At 38.5% G+C, this 20,593-nt stretch overlaps 1 pseudogene; it reads left to right on the top strand.

Moving 5' to 3' along the window:
• Positions 1-5,963: 5,963 nt before the first annotated feature.
• Positions 5,964-20,593, top strand: part of LOC100972097 (thyroid hormone receptor-associated protein 3-like) — an 81,527-nt pseudogene continuing 66,897 nt past the window's right edge.

The following is a 20,593-nucleotide window of genomic DNA, read 5'->3' on the forward strand; positions in this document are numbered from 1 at the left end:
TCAGATAAATAAGTAAGTATGCAGTGTATTAGTTAGTAATAAGTGCTATGGAAAAAAATTAAGCAGGGCACAGAGGAAAGAGAATTCTTAGAGGGGCAGAAGAACAAGCTCTTGTTTGTCCTATAAAGATTTTGTATTTATCGTATTTGACTTTTGCTCTGGGGGAGTTCAGAGGGCCGTTAGAAGATTTTGAGCAGAGCAATGACATGTTCTAATACATGTTTTCAAAAGACACTATATGTCTAATGAGTAGGAAATAGACTTTCAGAGGTAAAAAATGGAAACAGGTAACAGATAAACCAGAGACAAGGCCAGGTAGGGATCTATAGGTTATTATAAGGATGTTAGATTTTACTCTGAGAGAGATGAAATGCCCCCAGAGAGTTTTGAGAAAAAGGTGTAATACAATCAGACTCAAATTTTTAAAGGAGCACTCTGGCTGTGGTGTGGAAAACATACTGTTTAGGAATGAAAGGCAAATGCAGAAACAACAAAGGAAGACAGTCTTTTAATGCTAGCAGGAAAATTCTAGCTCCTTCCCCCATCCATTTTTGTCCAGCTGATTCTTACATGCTATAGATAGATGAGTAAGGAAATAACATTGCTTTTCATTCTCTTGGCAAGCAAATATTAATAAAAAGGCTTTCAAAAAAATTAAGTTGGTAAATTTCCTGTTTGTTTCATCTTGGCTTCAGCGGGCCACCCAGTAGTTTCTTTTGCACAAGAGAGGATTAAGTTACTTGACCCTGTGACTTTAGGGAAGAGTTAAATCTCACAGCCAGAATCGCTGTCAGATTCTAGTCTTCCCTAAACATTCTTGGGAATTATTTTTTAGCCTTGCTGACTGGAGCAATCTATATGTGAGGCTTTTTAAAGAAGTAAAACCTTGGAAGTGCTCCCAGCCCCTATCATTGGTTTCTTTTTCATGAATCCTTTTCAACAGCATCAGGCTCTGTTCATTAATGTCTGATCCTTATAGGTCACACAGAAGAAAGGAATTATATTGTCCTCTAGACAGACACCCTCATGTGATTCAAAAGTTTGAGGTTTTTGAGATAAGGAGAGAAGACAAACCACAAAAGACTTCATCAATTCTGATTCAGAGAAGACAGTGACCCCTGACTACGCTGAGCATCACATTCCTTAACAATTCCTTTAGGGGACATAAAAAAAGAATTCCTTTGGTTTATCAGCTGACTTTGAAAAAATGAAGACTAAGTCCATTATTTTACTGCATTACAAATTTTGACTTAGTGGTTATGATTTAATGAGGGCTATAGTTGGTTAGGACTGTTTGATGTGAAGTTTTATGGACAGACAAGTGGTTGTCACAACTTAGGAACAAGGCACAATGAGAATATCCACAAAAGCACAGAGCAGATGTGGGAAAGATCTGACTCTTGAATTACACATGAGGGCAAGGCAGGTACTGAGGGAAGTGGCCTGAGTTCAGGACAAGCCCCAGACTTGGATGGAGATGGTGAGTACAAATGGGGAGTTGGGAGGCAATAGGCTCCAAGGTAGATGTCCAGCCTTATATACTAGTCAACGTGGAAAGTGAATGGAAAATCTAGCTCTTAAGAGAAACTATGTCTTTCAATTCTCATCCCTGGGAGTCTCAGACCGTAACTTGGGTTGTCACCAATGCATGTATGAGGCAGCTGTGACCTTATGGGACACTAGACTGCATGGTTCTTGAAAGAAGAATGTTTCTGATATGCTGTAGTTTCTCAGTGACTTTCCATTGAATCAAAGATTGTTTACATGAGTACCTCATTGGATAAATCCAGGCAGATGACTTAATTTTAAGCAACCAGATGGAAGAGCAGAAGCTATTGGCATATTTCCTTAGTTGGTTTGTCTCTAAACCTATATACAGGAATCATCACTGTACCTGATTTTAACTTACTGGGAAAGGCCAAAGGAATTGATGTGATTCAGAGTCTGTTCTTATTGCCTTATTCAATAAGTTTCCATCAAACAAAAACAATCTTTCAGTGGATTCAGGGGCTTCTTTCACTTTTATTCAAGTGTGGTATGACTTTCTCTTAATGCTTTTAGAGTCACTAATGGAGATGTACAGAAGCAGATAAAATTATAAAACCATAGGGAAGATGCTGAACTAACAGGGCCGGGGAGTTGGGGGGTGGATACTAGAATGAAAATAGAATGGAGAAGAGCCACAGAGTCTGCTTTGGGGGATAGCTCTTCACTCCATGACAAAACAAATCTAGTTTGCTTTCCACCAATCACTTCTGCCTCCTCCTCCTCCTTCTTAACCCACACTAGTGAACAAGGACAAGAGGGAAGTCAACTGGTCAAAGATGGCTCTAATTAGAGGGTAATTTTAAAAGACGTGAGGACAGTCATTTGATAGTTCCTGCTCTTTGTTTTTTCTGACAAGCCCTGTAACTTCCCACCTAATTTTCTTTGCCAATGTGATCACCCCTCCCTGACAAGCCCTTCTTACCCCTTTTTCTTTGGAAGCCTTGGCTGTTTCTTAAAGTCTGCCTCCAACATACCCTCTACCACCATGGGGCCTCTCAGGAGCAGTTGGTCCTTCCCTTGGACCACAGTTGGAACTTTCCTTAAAGTCTGATCTTAAAAATCTTAGTCTATATTAGCTACGAGCAATCCAACTAATCTTTCGAAGACTCAGCTTCATTATTTGTGAAATAGGGATGCCATCTGCATTGCTTCTCTCAGAATACTACTAAGATGAGTGATATGTGTGGAAACTGTGCAAACTATATGGTGCTTTGCAATTAAGATGAGAACTGTTATAGGTACCCTTGTGTCCTATAATCATGGCCAGATAAGGACTTTTAAATGTCCTAAAATCTCTGAAAAGATTATGATGCTCCCCTAATGTAAAAAGACAAAACTATAAAAATAAAAATAATAGTTAAGCATAAGTTAAAAGCATGAATAATGTTGGAGGATGACTATTTCAATGCTTTATCATTTTGAAAACTCAAGTTCTGCTTTTTCTTTGCCTTTCCAGCTTGTTTTGAATCTTGGTTTCACTAGTTTCCTATGCGTAATAATTTTCTAGTGCTGCATTTTATCTCATTTACTAGGTTGGAGATTCCTTGAAGCCTCTGTCTCAGCTTGTACATAGCCAATGCTCAATAAATATTTGCTAAATTAAATTCTTCCTCTTGACACTTCACAGAAATGTGTCTTCTATGCAATCAGGAAGCTCCACAAATAATTTAAAAACATAGCTGACTCTGAGCAGTCATACCTTAATCACTCAACAGGAAAATATTAAAAGAGAAATAGACATATAATACAGAATTTGAAACAATGGAAAATATTTTTAAATGGAAGAAGCAGCCCATACCCCCAAAAACTACATGGGGAGAGGGGGATTTGAAAATGAGAGTCATGGGAAGGAGTAATTGAAACATAACTGGGAGAGGGAAGTGGTGAATAAAGAAACTAAGCAAATTCTTGAAATATTAAATTATAAGAAATCATTGTTGGAATTAAAGTTGAAAAGAATCTTAGTTGATATTTTAGCTAACCCACCCATTCGCCCAAATGTAAGCTCTTATCCACATGCAACAAAAGCTCATAGAGTAAGCACACCATGTATTGCAATCTCCATGACAGCACCTCACTTGGTTTTCAAGGGCATCCATGCTTTCTGTCTATGCTAACTAATCCTTATTCCTAGAGATGGCTATGACTCAGCACTTTTTTGAGACTATATTATACCCTAGAAATCCATGGCATTTTGCTTTTTGTGTGGATATACATAAACATTCTTAGTGCCCTAATTTCTCCCTCATTTCTCTCTCTTACTTTCTTTTAATTTCCTTCTGCCTCTGGTCCTCCATCATCAGCATTTTTTCACCTCAACATGGTCCTTTTTACCATTCTTTCTCCATGCTCTTCATGCTTTTAGCAAAATGCATTCTCCTGGAGGGGGTTACATACTCAAGAGACTCATAGTCATCTCTTATGAACTTTCCAGAGTTACTGTAACCAGGATAAATGCATATGGTTTAAAAAATGAAATGAAAATCAACTTTTAACCAATGCATTACATTAGGAGAAAAAAAACTCTATTGCACTTATTTTAACTTTACATTTGCATATTCTTTTTTATTTTGTATTTGGGTCAGAAATTAGTGAGTATATAGTTATGGAATGGTCTTTGTCATCAGAGAAAATTTCACCACTTCCTTTCTATGGGCCTTGGGGGAGCCATTTCACCTTCTCAGGCTTTAGGTTCCACTTCTGTGAATGGGAATAAAACAGAGATAACAAAGAAAAAGCACTTAGCCTGGTGCCTTGCCATTTCCAACTTCCCTCCTCCCGTTTTCCTTCACTTCTAAAAGAAACTACATGTCCTTGAATTCTTGTCTCTAGATCTGTTTCTGGAGTATAGAGAGGCAGACATTGTCAAGATACCTTGAAGCAGAGCTTTGCTCAGACAGCAGTCATTTGCATGTTCTTTCTTAGTTTTTTCAGTGTAGGGCAAGTAGATATTGTGGAGTTGGCTCCAGGTCAAAATCCTATGTGTGATTTTTTAAGCCCAGTTGCCCATAGGCAATTACAAAGTTTTCATCTCATAGGCCTCATGGGGGAAAGCTGCCCTCCCCAGACTTTGGGCACAGTGGGAGAGATTTATAGTCAAGAACTCACAGGCCTGGCCATGCAAAAAATCAACATTCTTCGCCCAGGCATCTCCATTCTGAGGCCTCCTTATCAGAGGATACCTCCACTGATGCCTTTCTCAGGCACCTCTGCTAAGACCACATTATCTGGTGAGCCTCAAAGACATTTGACTCAATATTCCATATTTTTCCCACTCATAGCCCTTCCTTCGTTCCTTCTTCACCTAGCCTTCACATCCACAAAACAGAAGGAGCTTCTTGTTCACAGCTCCCCATGACAGTGAGATGATCCCCACATCTGTGCCAACCCACCTGACCCTCCCACCTACACTACTCAAAAATGGAACAAGGTGTGGGGGTGGGTTCTGGAGCCCTTTCATGTTCAGGTCCTGTTTACAGTTTTGCAGTAAGTGGCTAAAGTCTTTACAGGTGCTTTGGTTTTGGCTTGTTGTTTTAATGGACCACCTCAACACCTGTCAGCTCAGTTCTTTCTAGCTCAATGCTTAATGAAGATCATTGACCTGGGAAAAGATCACAGTAGAACTTTCTCTGGCCTAACAAATGCAGGCCTCTTTTTTGTTTTTGTTTTTGTTTTGTTTTGTTTTTGAGACGGAGTCTCGCTCTGTCCCCAGGCTGGAGTGCAGTGGCGCAATCTCGGCTCACTGCAAGCTCCGCCTCCCGGGTTCACGCCATTCTCCTGCCTCAGCCTCCCGAGTAGCTGGGACTACAGGCACCCGCCACCACACCCGGCTAATTTTTTATATTTTTAGTAGAGACGGGGTTTCACCGTGTTAGTCAGGATGGTCTCGATCTCCTGACCTCGTGATCCACCTGCCTCGGCCTCCCAAAGTGCTGGGATTACAGGCATGAGCCACCGTGCCCAGGCAGGCCTCTTTTTATTCATAACTGGTCACCACAACCAATTTGCATGAACTCTTGATCTTCTAGAGAGAAAGAAAAACAGATCCCAACCACTGCTCCTGGGAATTTAAAGTTAAAGAAGCCTGTCAGGATAGGTCAGAGTGGTTTTGACCAAGATCTGCAAGTATAAATTGCCACCAGTACCCCAAAGGGCAACCTGACAGGAGTGGAGGGACAGTTGGGGAGTCTGAGACTCTGAGCCAGTGATCCAAGCTCAAACAACAGTCAAAGAGTCTTGAGAGGAGGCAGAATCTGGAATAGCATATAGCTAACATTGCAAGTTCCTCAGGACCAAGCCAGAGGGCAGAGGGTCATGCTTTGAAGACTAATCACTGAGCATGCAAGAACTGGGAAACTATAACCTGGGAGCCCAGGCAGGTGTTAGCACTGCCAATGGGGAAAGTTTCAACGAGCATGGGCACCATCACAGCAGCAGGCACACATGCATCAGATTATGCAAGGTTAGTGTTCAACAACTGAAATAAAGGCTGCTACAACTTTCCAGCTCTGTGTATGTGTATTTGCAAGCATGCACACACACGAATGTGTGTATATAGGTCTTCTGCTTGTTTTCATGACCAAACTCGGAGTGACAGAGCAAGCCTGCTGATTCTAAAGGCAGTGCCCTCTCCATTCTGTATGCTGCTTTCCAGGAAAAGCAACGTCTACTACTGAGTTTTAGGACATAGCTAGTCTGGTAACTATAGAGGGCAAAGAGGGCAAAGAGTCCAGTCATTTTTTTTCTTTTATTATGTTCTTTATTTAGCTTTATCCTTAGAACAAACATAGTAATTCTTCCTCATACAGATTCCACAGAAAGCAAGAAGAATATAATAAAAGTCATTGATATCTCACTATGCACAGATAACCACTGTTACCGTTTTTGTGAAATTATTTTCAGTATTTTCCCTTTTTTCATAAAATTCAGGGGACAATATATCCATAAAATTGTAACCTGCTGTATCAGAGTCCCAGCAAGAACACCCAGTATTCTTAAAAGAGAAATTAAGAATAGCTTAATAAAGGGCTATTTGTTTAGGCATGGGCAAGGCTACCACAGAGGACAGTGCAGGGCCCCAGACCAATGACAGCAAAATGGCATATCCCTGGGCCTGAAGGGGTAGGTTGGGGTGAGATTACCAGAACCCCAAGGCAGAGAGGGCTGACTGGAAAGAGGTTTCTGAGAGAAGCTGAGATTTACAATCCAGAAATGGAGCCATCCTGTGGCAACCACACAGGAAGGCAACTGGAATAAAGTCCCCAACTCACCTTTCTCTCTCCCTCCAAACTCCTGCCATGCTCCAAAGTGATAAACCTAACCAGAACCTAGAGGGCAAGGGAGCCAAATGATATACACCAGGGGCTGGCAAACCTTTTCTGTAAATGGCCAGATTACAAATAGTTTAAGCTTATAGGCCATATGGTCTCTGTCACAAATACTAAAATCTGCAGATGTAGCAAGAAAACAGCCATAGATGATACTTAAATGGATGTGACTGGATTTGACACCATGGATCAGATCTGACCCGCAGGCCGAAGTTTGTCAACCTCTGGTATAGACCATATGGGTCAGCCTCTCAGCCTCACACAGAGCAAGGTAGAAAACATGGAGAATAGATCCAGAAAGCTTAATGAAAGATACCGAGCAATGTGTTTTATTGGCCTAACATAAACATTTACTGTGTTGAAATTTTTATTAACCTTGTGATAAAGTAACTTTATTGGAAAGAGGGGCAAACAGTTCAGCAAATATTACAGAACTAGTAGCTGTAGTGTCATATATATATGTGTGTGTGTGTATATGTGTGTGTGTATTATATATGTGTGTGTGTATATATATACATATATATATATACACATATACACACACACACAGATAAATTAGGAACTTACTTTACCGATCCCACTCTTTGTATTTAGCTTATTTATACCACATAATGTTACAAAAAGGTTTTAAGGAGGCTTAAATATACACTATGAGTTGAAATTAAATATGAAATAAATGAACTTTTAGGAATTTACCCTGTAGATATAACCATTTGTGTGTATAGAACTTAACATATTCAAAAAGAGTTCAAATTAAATTAAAAATAAATGGATGAACTTATAGTAATTTACCCTGTGGATATAAGCATGTATGTGCACAAAGACATATACATAAAAGATATCCATTTCATCACTGCTCTTAATGGCAAAAAAAGGGAAAATTATCCAATTCAATTGGGAAATGATTAAATAAATTAAAGCATATCCACTGAGTGGATACTTTTCAACCATTATAAAGAACTCTACAAGAACTTGTGTGGAATGACCTCCAAGGTGTTGTACTATAAAGATATGTATGTATGTGTGTATGTGTCTGTTTGTATATATACACAGTTATGTTTATATACACATACATAACTCTGTATTTGTGTATATGTATTTTTCTTTTCTTTAAGGCATGGTTTATGGATAGATAGACAAAAAATTAAAAATACTGGTTACTCCTAGAAAGGGGAACTGAGTGATGAGGGGGTAGAGTAGCAGAGAAACCCATTTTCATCTGCCAATGCTTTTGCACATTTTAAATTTTGCATCATACACCTGTGTTACCTTTTTAAAATAATTCATTGATTTAAATTTCTTAAATGGTTAAAAAAAGATCATGCGTTGGTACAGATGTGCAGTCTGTACAGCAGTACATACTCTCGGGTTTGTATTAACTCTCCTGCTCATTATCTAGCCTGAGGGAACTTGATCATCCAGACATTCTAGAGTGCCACGTTGGTCCCTATATTGATGATGTCTTGCCTGAAATTGGAAAATAAAAAGTACTTTCTTCTGGAATAATCTAAGTAAGACACAGGCATGTCAGGGGATGAAAGATAAATCCCACTGAGCCAGGTATCTCTTAAGTGATGTTCTCAGGGATGCATGGGTCTGGGACATGGTGGCATAGTCCCTTTAAAGTGAAAGACAAAATTCTATACTTCGTGCAACCCACCACTAAGGAGCCACAATAATTGTTGGGCCTCTTTAAATTTTAGAGGCAAAATACAGCATGTTACCTTTATAAAATAACACATAAGGATGCCAATATTTATTGGGGCCCAGAGCAAGAGAAAGCTATATGATAAGTACAGGATGCAATACAAAGTGTTTTGCCATTTGGGCCACATGGTCCAGCAGTTACAATGGTACTCAGGGTGCCGTAGCAAATAGAAACACAATGAGACTTCTGGTAAACTCCAATAGGAGAATTCAAGGACACACTCACAGAATTTAAAATGCTTTCATGCCTTCTTCAGTCAATAATTATTCTGATTTTGAGACATAGCTTTTGGCTCACTAATATACCCTAATAGAGACTGAACATCCAACCAAGAGGTATCAAGTGACCTTGGTGTCTGACCTACCCAACATTAACTTACCATCATTATCTGACCCACCAACTGTAAAGTTGGATGTACACAGCAGCAATCCATGTGGTTTATCCAAGATCAGGCTCAACCAGATTTTGAAGCCACAAGTAAGTTGCATGGGCTTAGACTCCCATGGTAACCACTCTTGCTGCATTGTTGTTTATCCTCAATCCATACCAACAGCCCCATGGAAGTTTCCTGTGACTATTTGACTAAGGAAGATAAAACTTAGGTCTGGTTTACAGATGGTCTATACAGTATTCTAGCCTGAGCCAGAAGGAAATATTGCTGACTCACTCTGAAGTGTGAAAAATATTGAAGAATCCATTCCTGGGCAAAACTTTAATAGCACATTTGACACCCACTTTGCCAGACAGAAATATGGTAAAAGAAATGGATCCACTTCGATTCTTGAGCAATGGCTAATGATTTAGCCACATGGTTCAGGAACTGGAAAAACAACTCTGTAAGAGGAATGTCAGTGGGAATGGTGGAATAAGGACCTCTGAAAATCTGTTTCTCCATAAAAGCAATGAGAACACTAGCAAATTGTAAAAATCAACTTTTTCAGAACTCTGGAAATTAACCAAAGGCTCATAACAATCCAAGGAGTGTTTATTCAAGAAAAAGAGCTGACTCAGTAAGAACAGCAAGCTATGTGATATTTTAACTTGCCCTATTCCCATTCCCCTCTCCTAGCTACCCAGAAGGCTTGAAAATAAACAGTTTGTAATCACAGCAAAAACTAGAAGCCTAGCAGCCACTGGAGGAAGCAGACAGGCACTCTCCAAAATCACCAGTTCAGAGAATTGTCATTATTTGACCTCTCTGGCAGTTTCTTGGAAACTCTCACTAGCAGGTCTTTATATGACCTGACTGGAGCTCACTTAGTGTGAACAACCTTTTCCTTGAGGACATTTAGCAAAAACAATCAGCAGCAATTGTTTCCTATCACAGCTGCCTGAGGTGGCAATAATAGGCAATCAACAAACTGACCAAGAAACTTAAAAGGAAAAGCAAAGTCGATAAGGAGCTTTGAAAAGCGCTGACAACATCCTGGAAATTTAGAAGCCCATTCATAAGTTCAGGGCTGTCCACATGCCCAGGACTGCACAGCCAGAAAAAAACCTTGAGAACACTCCAAACTCTCATCTCTGGCTTACCTTGAAGTTCTGCTGAAGTCTGAAGTAAAGGCTACTGCTTGAGCATTGAAAGCATGTCCTGATATGCACACAGAGTTCCTCTGCAAAGGCTGGGAAATTTATTGGTTCAAAGCATTGAAGGAAGTCTCTATGCAATCATTAGCTAATCTCTAAGCTCATTGAGCAAAGACTTCAGCAGCCACACACAATAAAGAATGTAGACTTTACCAAATTAGTTCAGGAAAGTCACTAAACAAACAAATCACTTCCATATCTCAGTTTTATGCTCATGGAAAACCTGTTTTTCTTCTGCTTTTGAAAGTTCCAGACCTTTAACATTTCCTTCAGTTCCATGTATTTTCTGCATTGTCTTAGTCCATTTTCTGTTGCTTGCAACATAATGGCTGAAACTAAGTAATTTATAAAGAAAAAATTCTTACGATTCTGGAAGCTGGAAAGTTCAACATCAAGGGGCTGAATCTGGTGAGGGCCTTCTTGCTGGTGGGGACTTACTGCAGTGTCCCAAGGCAGTGTAGGGTATCCCATGACAAAGTGGCTGAGTGTGCTAACTGAGGTCTCTCTTCCTCTTCTTATAAAGCCACCAGTTCCACTCCCATGACAGCCCATTCATCTATTAACCAATTAATTCATTAGTCCATGAATGGATTAATCCATTCATGAAGGCAGAACCCTCATGACCCAATTACTTCTTAAAGGCCCTGCCTTTACTGCTACATTGGGGATTAAGTTTCAATATGAGTTTCGGAGGGGATAAACATTCCAACCATAGCAGGTGTGATAGGCCTCCACTATTCTGTGTCCTTCTTTTCCCATCTGAATCTTAGCTGAAATTTCAGCAGTCTGGCCTGTTTCTTAATTGACCTTATCATTCCCTATTGAGAACAGTATGAAAACTGCTTGCTGGAATGGTGCTTTCCTTCTGTTTGCTTTCACATTGCTTTTCTGGCCCAGACATTTGTCTTTCTAACTTATTCCTCTAGATTTTTTTTCTTTTGGGTTTCTCCAGAGTGTCTGATACCAAGTCAAGGAATGAACAGTTTTCAAAGCATGCCATTTTCAAACAAAGCTTGTTTATCTTCACCTCCTTGAGTTGTATAATCCCACTCAGGAGGCATCATCTCATCAGATCAATATCCAACTCAGGACTGACCTCAATTTATTTTTATCTTGCCTGGCTCTCTAGTAGTACATCTTATTTGCCCTGTGAGTTCCCCTGGGGGGGATCATAATTCCATAAATTTTCCTGGCAGGTTTCCTCAGGCACAGGCAATTCTTGCTTCCCCATCTATGATAACTGTACAATTTTCCAATTTACGACTCAGTGCCTTCAGTATTTTATCCTGGCTTCTCAGGCTTCCTCATTCACATTTGTCCAAATATTGTGCGTAGCTGTCTCAGTCCTCAAGGGGTGCTTACCCATGTGTTCTTATTAGGGAATATCTATCTGCAATTTTATAGAGATATTCCTCAATAGTTTCCTAATTTCAGGAACCCTCTAGAGAATCACACTCATCTCCTCCCTGAGATCAATTATCTTTTCTGATCTTAGAGCAGTTGTATAGCAATCCCTTCATCAGACAGGAGCAGCTAGATAGATGTGCTTCTCCTGTTCAGTTTCAGATATGTCGAATTTGGCCTCCAAGAACTTCTTCTCTTTCATATTTGTCTAGACTATATGCTAAGACTTTAATCATTTTCCTAAAGAAACGTCTCCCTTCTCCCCGTTAATCAGATGTCTTCCTTTATTTTTATTTCATTCTTCCACTTGCTCCTATTTTAATAGTAAGATCAACACATAATTTAAATAAATTCAGTTCCTCCTAATTCCCTGAGCAAACCTGATTATTAAACACAAAGTGTTATGAAGACAGACCTTTGTATTGTCTTCTTTTATTCTGATGGGCAGTAATTATTTATTTTCTTCATCCCAAGAAAATGTCCCACCCCTATTTAACAAAAGCTCCCAATTCAAGTTTATGATGTTTGGTAACACCCATGACCCTTCTCTGTGGGTCTCTATTATGAATAAATGGCCCATCAAGAGCAAGCAATTGTAAGAAAAATAAAGCCTTGGTAAATGGTGTGTAACAAATAGTCCACTTCTTCAGTTGCACATGACAAGGGCCATTTTATAAAAACCAAACATAGATGTGGGTAGTATAAATATTAATTTTCAAAATGTCAGAAAATGACTAATAGAAAACAGAAAAATAGGGAAGTAAGGTTGTAGAGGAAAGAATGTGAATGAAGGAAATTTTTTTAACTTTTATTTTAAGTTCAGGGGTACATGTGCAGGTTTGTTATATAGGTAAAATTGTGTAAAAATAAACAAGATAGAAAACAATACCTATATTTTAGCTAATCAGAATAGGAATTACAGAAAGCAGGTTGTAGATGTCACCATGACCATCCATTCAGGACGATAAATTAGGGGAAGGAGATATTCAAGTGCAGGAACCTGAAAGGAAATGTTCCTGTCCTAGAAAGCAGAGACTCATCACAAAGTGAAGCAGGGGAGAAGCTCGTAGACATGATTCTTTTCAGTGTCCTGAAAGGAGTAAGAAGAGAAATACACCTCGTCTTTGAGGTCAACAAAGCTGAACTCGGTGTACCTGCAATTTTTCTGTGTACCTGCAATTTGTGAAACCAAAATAATTGTATTTTCAAAATAATTTTAACTCTGACATTTCTCATCCTGTAGCTAATCAGTATAATATTGTGGTTAAAAACACAAATCCTGGATTAGACTGCCTGAGACAAATTCAAGTTCTGCTACTAATTTGTTGTTTGAAGTAAAGTCATTTAAACTCTTCTAATTCAGTTTCATCATCTATAAATGAGAATATTATTAATACCCATCTCATGAGGCATATTGGCAGGTTGAAATGAATTAATACACATCAAGTATTTAGAACGGTATCTGCCTCATGGGAAGTGCTCAGTTACATATTAGGCATTAGTATCACATGTGACACAACTCCACCAGGTGGTAGAGTACACAACAGGATCAAAGAACTAAGCTTTGGTTCTAGGGCTGGCAGTTAAGAAACGCAAGACCTTGTTCTCTCAAGTGGTGGCAGGGAAGGTAAACAGGTTTCTGTGAGCAGCCTTTGAAGTTTACCATGGATTGACTCATGAGGTATTAATTTTTTTGAACCGTGACTCATGGTTAGCTCGGTTGGTTCACTGTACTTATATAGCCTGGGCTCTGGTCTGATCTTCTTATGAGTTTTCTCCCCCACCACTTCTCTGGGGTCACAGACTGTATCCAATTCCTGATAAGCTACTGTGCACATAGCTATACTTAGTCTAAGGAAATTGAGTCAATAACCGTCACTACTTGAAGAAAAATTCAGAAAGCCATCAGTCTCCAGTTATTTACCCTGGCAAATGCAACTCACATTTACTTAGGCCCATGTTAAGTACCAGGCACATAGCAAGAATCAGACGTGGCATTTCATGAACACAAGCATATTTAATCATCATATCAACCCTATCATGCCATGAGCCCCATTTTACATTTTAATGTCCTTCCTAACTGTAAACATAAACACATGATCACATTAGTAAAACTGACACAGTGACACTTCTGCTTCATTCTTTTGGTTAAAACCCAGGTTCAAAGGAAGAAGACTACACAAGCACATGAATACTTACTCCACTTATTTAGGGGGTGAGATACATTGGAGTAACAGACCCTGTCTCTGCAGGGCTTAGTTCAAATTCCCCAGACAATCAAGTTCATCCCAGTCCATCCAATTGGTTGTAGCCAGAGAGGAAAAGAGTCATATAAGACGAACATGGACTCAAAAGCCATTCTTTCATCTAGAGCTATGTGGTGGAGAGAACAATTCTTAGAAACAAAGAACGTTAAGTCCTGCAGTTTTGTTCTTAAGATTGCCTTCGATATGGTATTAGTTTTCTACTGATCCTGTAACCATGTACCACAAACTTAACAGCTTAAAACAACACAAATTTATTGTCTCACAGTTCTGTTGTTCAGAGGTCTAGATGGGCTCAACTAGTTCCTTTGCTTTGGGTCTCACGAGGCCAAAACTATAATATCAGACAGTCTGGGTATTTATTTGAAGTCCCTTAGGGATAATGTCCTTTCAAGTTCATTCAGGTTTTTGAATGAATTCAGTTCTTTGCAGCTGTAAGACTGAGTTCTCCACTTACTTACTGGCTGTTATCTGGGAGCCTCTAACAGCTATAAGCCCACCTGCAGTCCTTGTCATGCTACCCTCTCTATCTTCAAACCACCAGCAATGGTTTGAAGATGAGTCCTTCACATACTTCAAACTTCTCTGGCTTCCTTGCTGCATCTCTTCTGTATTCAGTCTAAGAAAGTGGTCTGCTTTCTAGGGCTCACATGATTAGATTGGGACTATCCAGGTAATTCAGGATAATCTCCATATTTTAAACTCCATAACCTTAATTACACCTGCAAAGTCCTTTTGCTATGGATCATAACTATTCACAGGTTCCATAAATTAAGATGTGACCATTTTGGAGGGATCATTTCTCCCTACTGCAGCTCTTCTAGGTCTCTTGCATTTCCATACACATTTTATAATCAGCTTATCAATTGCCACAAAAACATTTCTAAGGTAATTTTGATTGTAATTGCATTAAACCTACAGATTAATTTGGTAAGAATTGACACCTTAACAATATTAAGTCTTCCAATCCATGAATGTAGTATATTCTTCCACTTATTTAGGTCTTTTTAAATTTATCTCTGAAATGCTTGTAAAGATATTTAATACTTTTTGGTGCCCTTATAAATGTAATCTTTTTCTTTTCTTTCTTTTTTTGTTTTTTTGTTTTTTTTGTTTTTTTTTGACAGAGTCTCACTCTTGTTTCCCAGGCTGGAGTGCAATGTCTCCATCTCGGCTTACGGCAACCTCTGCCTCCCAGGTTCAAGCGATTCTCCTGCCTCAGCCTCCCAGTTAGCTGGGATTACTGGCATGCGAAATGGCGCCTTTTTATTTTTTTAAATTTTGTTGGTAACGCACTTTTTATTAGGCATGATGTATCATCAAAATTTAGCACAGTACTTGGCAAATCCTAGGTACTCAACAAATGTTTGTTGAATGAATGAATTGCACTTTATCTAAACTCCTTTTATGAACTTTGACATTTAATACTTTTTCTTACAGCTATTTGTGTACAAGTCTTGGTTTCTTTTGAGATGGTGAGCATTGTAGGGTAGGGATATTTTGGAGTCAGCTGTCTACATCAAGTTCCTAGCATCAGGTTTGATATGTTATAGAACCCATTAAAGCGTCCAAATATGCTATAACTAGGTGGCATGAAATATCTGGACTCGTGAAGTATATTCTCAAACTCCTTGCTAACTTATCTTCATAGAAACTTATGTTGCATGAGGTATTATCGATGAATTATTTCATAAAACATATGTATTCCACATATTCTCTAGTGTCTGGAGTCTGGACTCCAGACCCTCTAAATTATGTCATTGGGTTAAGTCAGAAAGTTGTATACCTAGTCATTAAGCTTTGTAATCCTGGGAGAATTCATTTTTCTGAATTGTATTTGGCACTAGGTCACTGGCCTGTATTGAAGCACATCCTAGAAAACAGTGTTGTGAAATTCAGTTTGTGCTGACTGTTGAGATAATGTTGAGAACATAGTGCTCTACATCATAAGTTATCTTTTTTTTTCTTATTTTTTCTTCAAAAGCAGTCCCATTCAAACTTGTGAATCTTGTCCATGTAGAAAGATCACCAGTGTCTGAAGCAGAAAAATAAACTTTGTCTTGTACATGTGGACAAAGAGCAGGATATCGTTGGCCTGGTGGGAACTATATCATGCTAGGGTCTAGATCCCATGAGATAGCATCTGGCAATGCAAGGCAGTATTGAAGCTCGAATCCCCAAACCATCCAGCTGGACATACCTCCTGTCTTGAGGATCTGATGTTCCAGCAAATTGTGTGGTTCCTGTGGGCCTCCGCCAAACACTGCATGTGGATCAGCAAGGCCTTCAGGACTCTTTTCTAAAAATCTCAAGTTTAACATCTTCAGCTGCTTTTGCTCTTCCGTGTGCATTCTTTTCTCCTAAGTTGTAGAGGGTTTTTGTCCAGCCTAAATTATCATCTGCAATTCAAGAGCTGTTATCGAGAGCAATGGTCTGGTTTTTCAAAGGGCAAGTAAGTCCTTTCATTTCATATCCTAAAGCTTTGGCTTACTTTTAATTTTTGTTTTTGTTTTTTGGCCTCCAGATCTTCAGGGTATGGCTCACATTTTTATTTGCTGTGGAACTTTTCTTCTCAATCGCAAATCATTCTCTCCCTCTACAGAATAATTTTCTGTGAGTTTTCTTATCATTGTCTTGATAAGAAAGCTCAGTCTGCAAGTTCATGCTAAAGCTTTTGAATCTCATTTTAATATTTTCATTTTCTGATCAACAATGCATTTATTTTGTTTGAGAGTTTTGATATAATTTGCTAGTGACTGTTTTATCTTCTCTAGCTAGTTGAGTATATAGTCAACTTTCTGCTTCAAGAGTTTATAAGGAAGCATTTAGCTTGGTGTTATCGGTTTCCTCAAAGCTCATATTGACTGGTCATTTAGGTGGTATCCAATTCCTGATCTAATTCTTTCCATTTCCTGGTGACTTCATCTATATTATCTTTTCCTAGGACAGCAGCCAAACCCACCATCTTTAGCAGACAGATTAGTAAGAGTTTTGATCTGATGTTCTTTCTCATGTAGAATTTTTCCACCCATGCTTTGGAGCAGTGGTTCTCAAAGTGCAGGAGTTGGGGGTCCCAAGACTCTTTCAGAAGCTTGTGAGACCCTCTGAAACTATTTTCATAATAATACTAAGACAGTATATATTTTTGTCACCATTGACATTTTGTACTGATAATGCAAAACAATGCTGGGTAAAACTGGTGACACTTTAGTATGAATCAAGGCAGAGGCACCAAATAGTACTAGTAGTCATTGTATTCTTCTTTGCCTTGCAATCTCAGTTTAAAAAAAAAACAAACAAAACAAAAACAGCTTCACTTAAGTGTGTCCTTGATGAAGCAGGAGAAAACAACTATTAATTTTATTTTATAAAATAAAGTTTTACATATCTAAGCCTGACACCTTGATACAAATTGTTCTAGTATCTTGAACAACAAAATTAGAAGCACACATAAAATATTTCTGCTCCATACTGAGCTATGACGACTGTCCAGAGGCAAAGCATATGGAAAGCATGTGCAGTTGATTGAGTTGCAAGCTAAATGACTACCTTTTTTTTAATAAAAAAACTATTTTCACCTGAAAGAAAAACTGACAAACTATATAGATTAAAGTATTGGCAGACATTTTCATAAAAATAATCAAAGTAAGCCTATCAAACTTGACAGAAAACTGACAGTATTTTTTGCTAATGATAAAATTCAACTTTCCAAGAGAATACTGGAATATAGGAAAAAATTATATCTGTTACCATGAGCTTGACAGCTTCCCAATACTTAAAAAAAAATTCTGATTAAATCAGTGGAGTTATTAATAAATGTAATATTTTGATATTTTACAATAAAATATGTCAATATTTGGAAAATTTTAATAACTCAATGAACCGATATTTTTCAAGTGGCTAATATATGATGTTACAAAACCATGCATAGGTAAAATAAATCCATTCAAAGTGTGGTATCTAGACCAACAAGTTTTAATGTAACAGAATTTGGAAATTTCATTAATCTAATGTCAGATTCCACATTGCAACCACCCTTTAATAAATAATTATCAGGTTTTAGTAATAACAAAGAATACCCACAATTATCTAAAAGGCCTATTAACATACTCCTCCCTTTTCCAAGTACATATTTGTGTAAGACAAGATTTTCTTTATATACCTGAATTAAAACAACATAGTGCAATGTATTGAATGCAAAAGCAGTTATAAGAATTCAGCTATCTTCTATTAAGCCAGACTTTAAAGAAATTTGCAAGTCTATAGAACACCAGTCATTTCACTAATTTTGTTGTTGTTTTGGAAAAATTTGGTGATTTTAAATTAAAATTTGTTATTTATTTTAAAATGTAAGCAGCTTATAAAGATACAAACCCTTAATTATTATGATAAATACAATAATGAATAAATATTTATCTTAAAATTTATCCATTCAATTTCTAGTGCAGTAAGCATCAATAGATCTAATCCACATAAAGAAAAACTTTTTGGGGTCCTCAATACTTTGTAAGACTGTAAAGGGGTCCTGATACTAAAAAGTGTAGAACTGCTAGTTTAGAGACCTCAACCACTTTTTTCCTGCTTATTGAGTTTCTCCCTCTTTCTATCCACCAGCCTATTAGGAAAGTAATTTTATGTTTTCCTAAACATGGGCATATTCATCCACACTTTTCTTTAATGCTGTCATTAGTTATTCTTCACTCTTCTAACATAACTTTAAAGTTGTTTTGGCTTCAGCCACTTGGGATTGAATGGCTTCTGATTCATCTTCTAGCAACTGTATTCTTGTGATGTGAGTCCTCACCAACTCTTATTCTGGACGTCTAGATTTCTGCTCTCTTGATTCTTTTACTGAAAAGTCTATTTAACCTTAAGAAGGACCTTTTCAGTTTTTGGAGTTTTTAAAAATTATTTGCCTCCAGACTCAGCTTGGTCTTCAGAAGGCTGGCCTCCATCAGAAAGGATTCCAGTGCTTCATAATTTCTTAATATTCCCGAGCACAAAATTTTACTTTTTCTTTGTCTAAGGCAGAAAAAGTTATGCCAAGCTTCTTCTCCCCACCTCTAAAAGTTGATGTTTATCTACAAAAAAAAACCTCATACCATCTCCTGGGCAATGCCCCTGAGGGCTGCACCTGGGCTCACACCTTCAGAGATGGTGCTCACCCCTACAGGGCATTTTCAGGATGGCCCGGTGGAAAGCTTTGTAGACATCACCAGGCTCTAGAGCCACAGAAAGCCCAGGTCATCAGAGTTTTGTGGGGCCCAGAAAAGCACTCTGTAGTGTTCTGCTCAAAATATATGGGCCTAGCAAGCGGAACAGATCAGCAGTGGGAGCAGTCAGGGAGGAGCAGGAAGGAACAAAAATGACAAAACAGAGCTTTTCAACATTTTCTATATCACGGCCACACCAGTAAATCATTGTCACCAAAAGAAATGGGAGGTTCTTTGTGGCCTAGGGTACAGGCCCCACCTGGAAGCTGAGAGAGATGAAGTGTCCACATCATTCCGCACCTATGGGCCCTTCCAGGATTGCTGGTCAACAAGATGTTCTCTGCAGGAAAGGGCTTGTATGTTCATTGCATGGGCCCAGCTACCTCCTTTATGTCCTGCAGTCCTAGACTTGTGATTCTGTCTGCAAAAGTCCCAGAGATCTCCCTCCCCGCACACCCCGACTCAAGGTTATTTTGTCAGTATGGGAGCATCCATGTGCATGGCTGAGTCAGGAATACAAAGGGCCATACAGTACATTTCAGTAATCTGTATAATGGTGATATGGTCTGGCTCTGTGTCCCCACCCACATCTCATCTCGAATTGTAATCCCCACATGTCTGGGGAGGGACCTGGTGGAGGTGGTTGGATCATGGGGGTGGTTTCCCCTATGCTGTTCTCATGATAGGGAGTTCTCACAAGATCTGCTTGTTTAAAAGTGGCAGTTTCCCCTGTACTCTCTCCTGCTGCCATGTAAGACATGCCTTGCTTCCTCTTCACCTTCTGCTTTGATTGTAAGTTTCCTGAGGCCTTCCCAGCCATGCAGAAATGTGAGTCAATTAAACCTATTTTCTTCATAAATTACCCAGTGTCAGGCAATTCTTAATAGCAGTGTGAAAATGGACTATTAATAATGCAATGGCAGATTTGTCTATTTCTCTCTTTAGTTATGTCAGTTTTGCTTCAAGTATTTTAGTGCTCTGTCATTAGATGCATACACATTTAGGATCATTATGTCTTCCTGATGCTTGACCCTTTCGTCATTATTATGAAGTAACCCTCTTTATCTCTGGTAACACTTTCTCTTGAGGTATTATTTTTTACATTAATACAACCAGAGCAGCTTTCTTATGCTTAGTGTTTGTATGGTGTATCTTTGCCCACCCACTATCAACTTTTTTTTTTCTATGAAATTTGTCTCATGTAAACAGCAAATGTTAGATCTTGCTTTTTCATCTAACCTCTGACTCCTTGGCTTTTGCACGGAAGGTTTAGTCTATTTACATTCAATTTTATTATTGATACAGTGGAATTTTTTTCTCTTTTTCTAATTTCCTACCTTCTTTTGGATTAATTAGGTTTTGTTTCATTATGTTTTGTTGTTGTTTTTAAGTACTTTATTTTTGGTGTTATCCTTTAGTGATTGGTCTAGAGATTAAAATATGAATCTTTAGATATCAAGTAAAATGATATTGAACTACTTTATTAATAATTCAGGAAACTTACAACATTCTAATTGTATTTAACCCCTTTCATATCGTTTT

Source organism: Pan paniscus, chromosome 2 (genome assembly GCF_029289425.2).
Source record: "Pan paniscus chromosome 2, NHGRI_mPanPan1-v2.0_pri, whole genome shotgun sequence".
Lineage (NCBI taxonomy): Eukaryota > Metazoa > Chordata > Mammalia > Primates > Hominidae > Pan > Pan paniscus.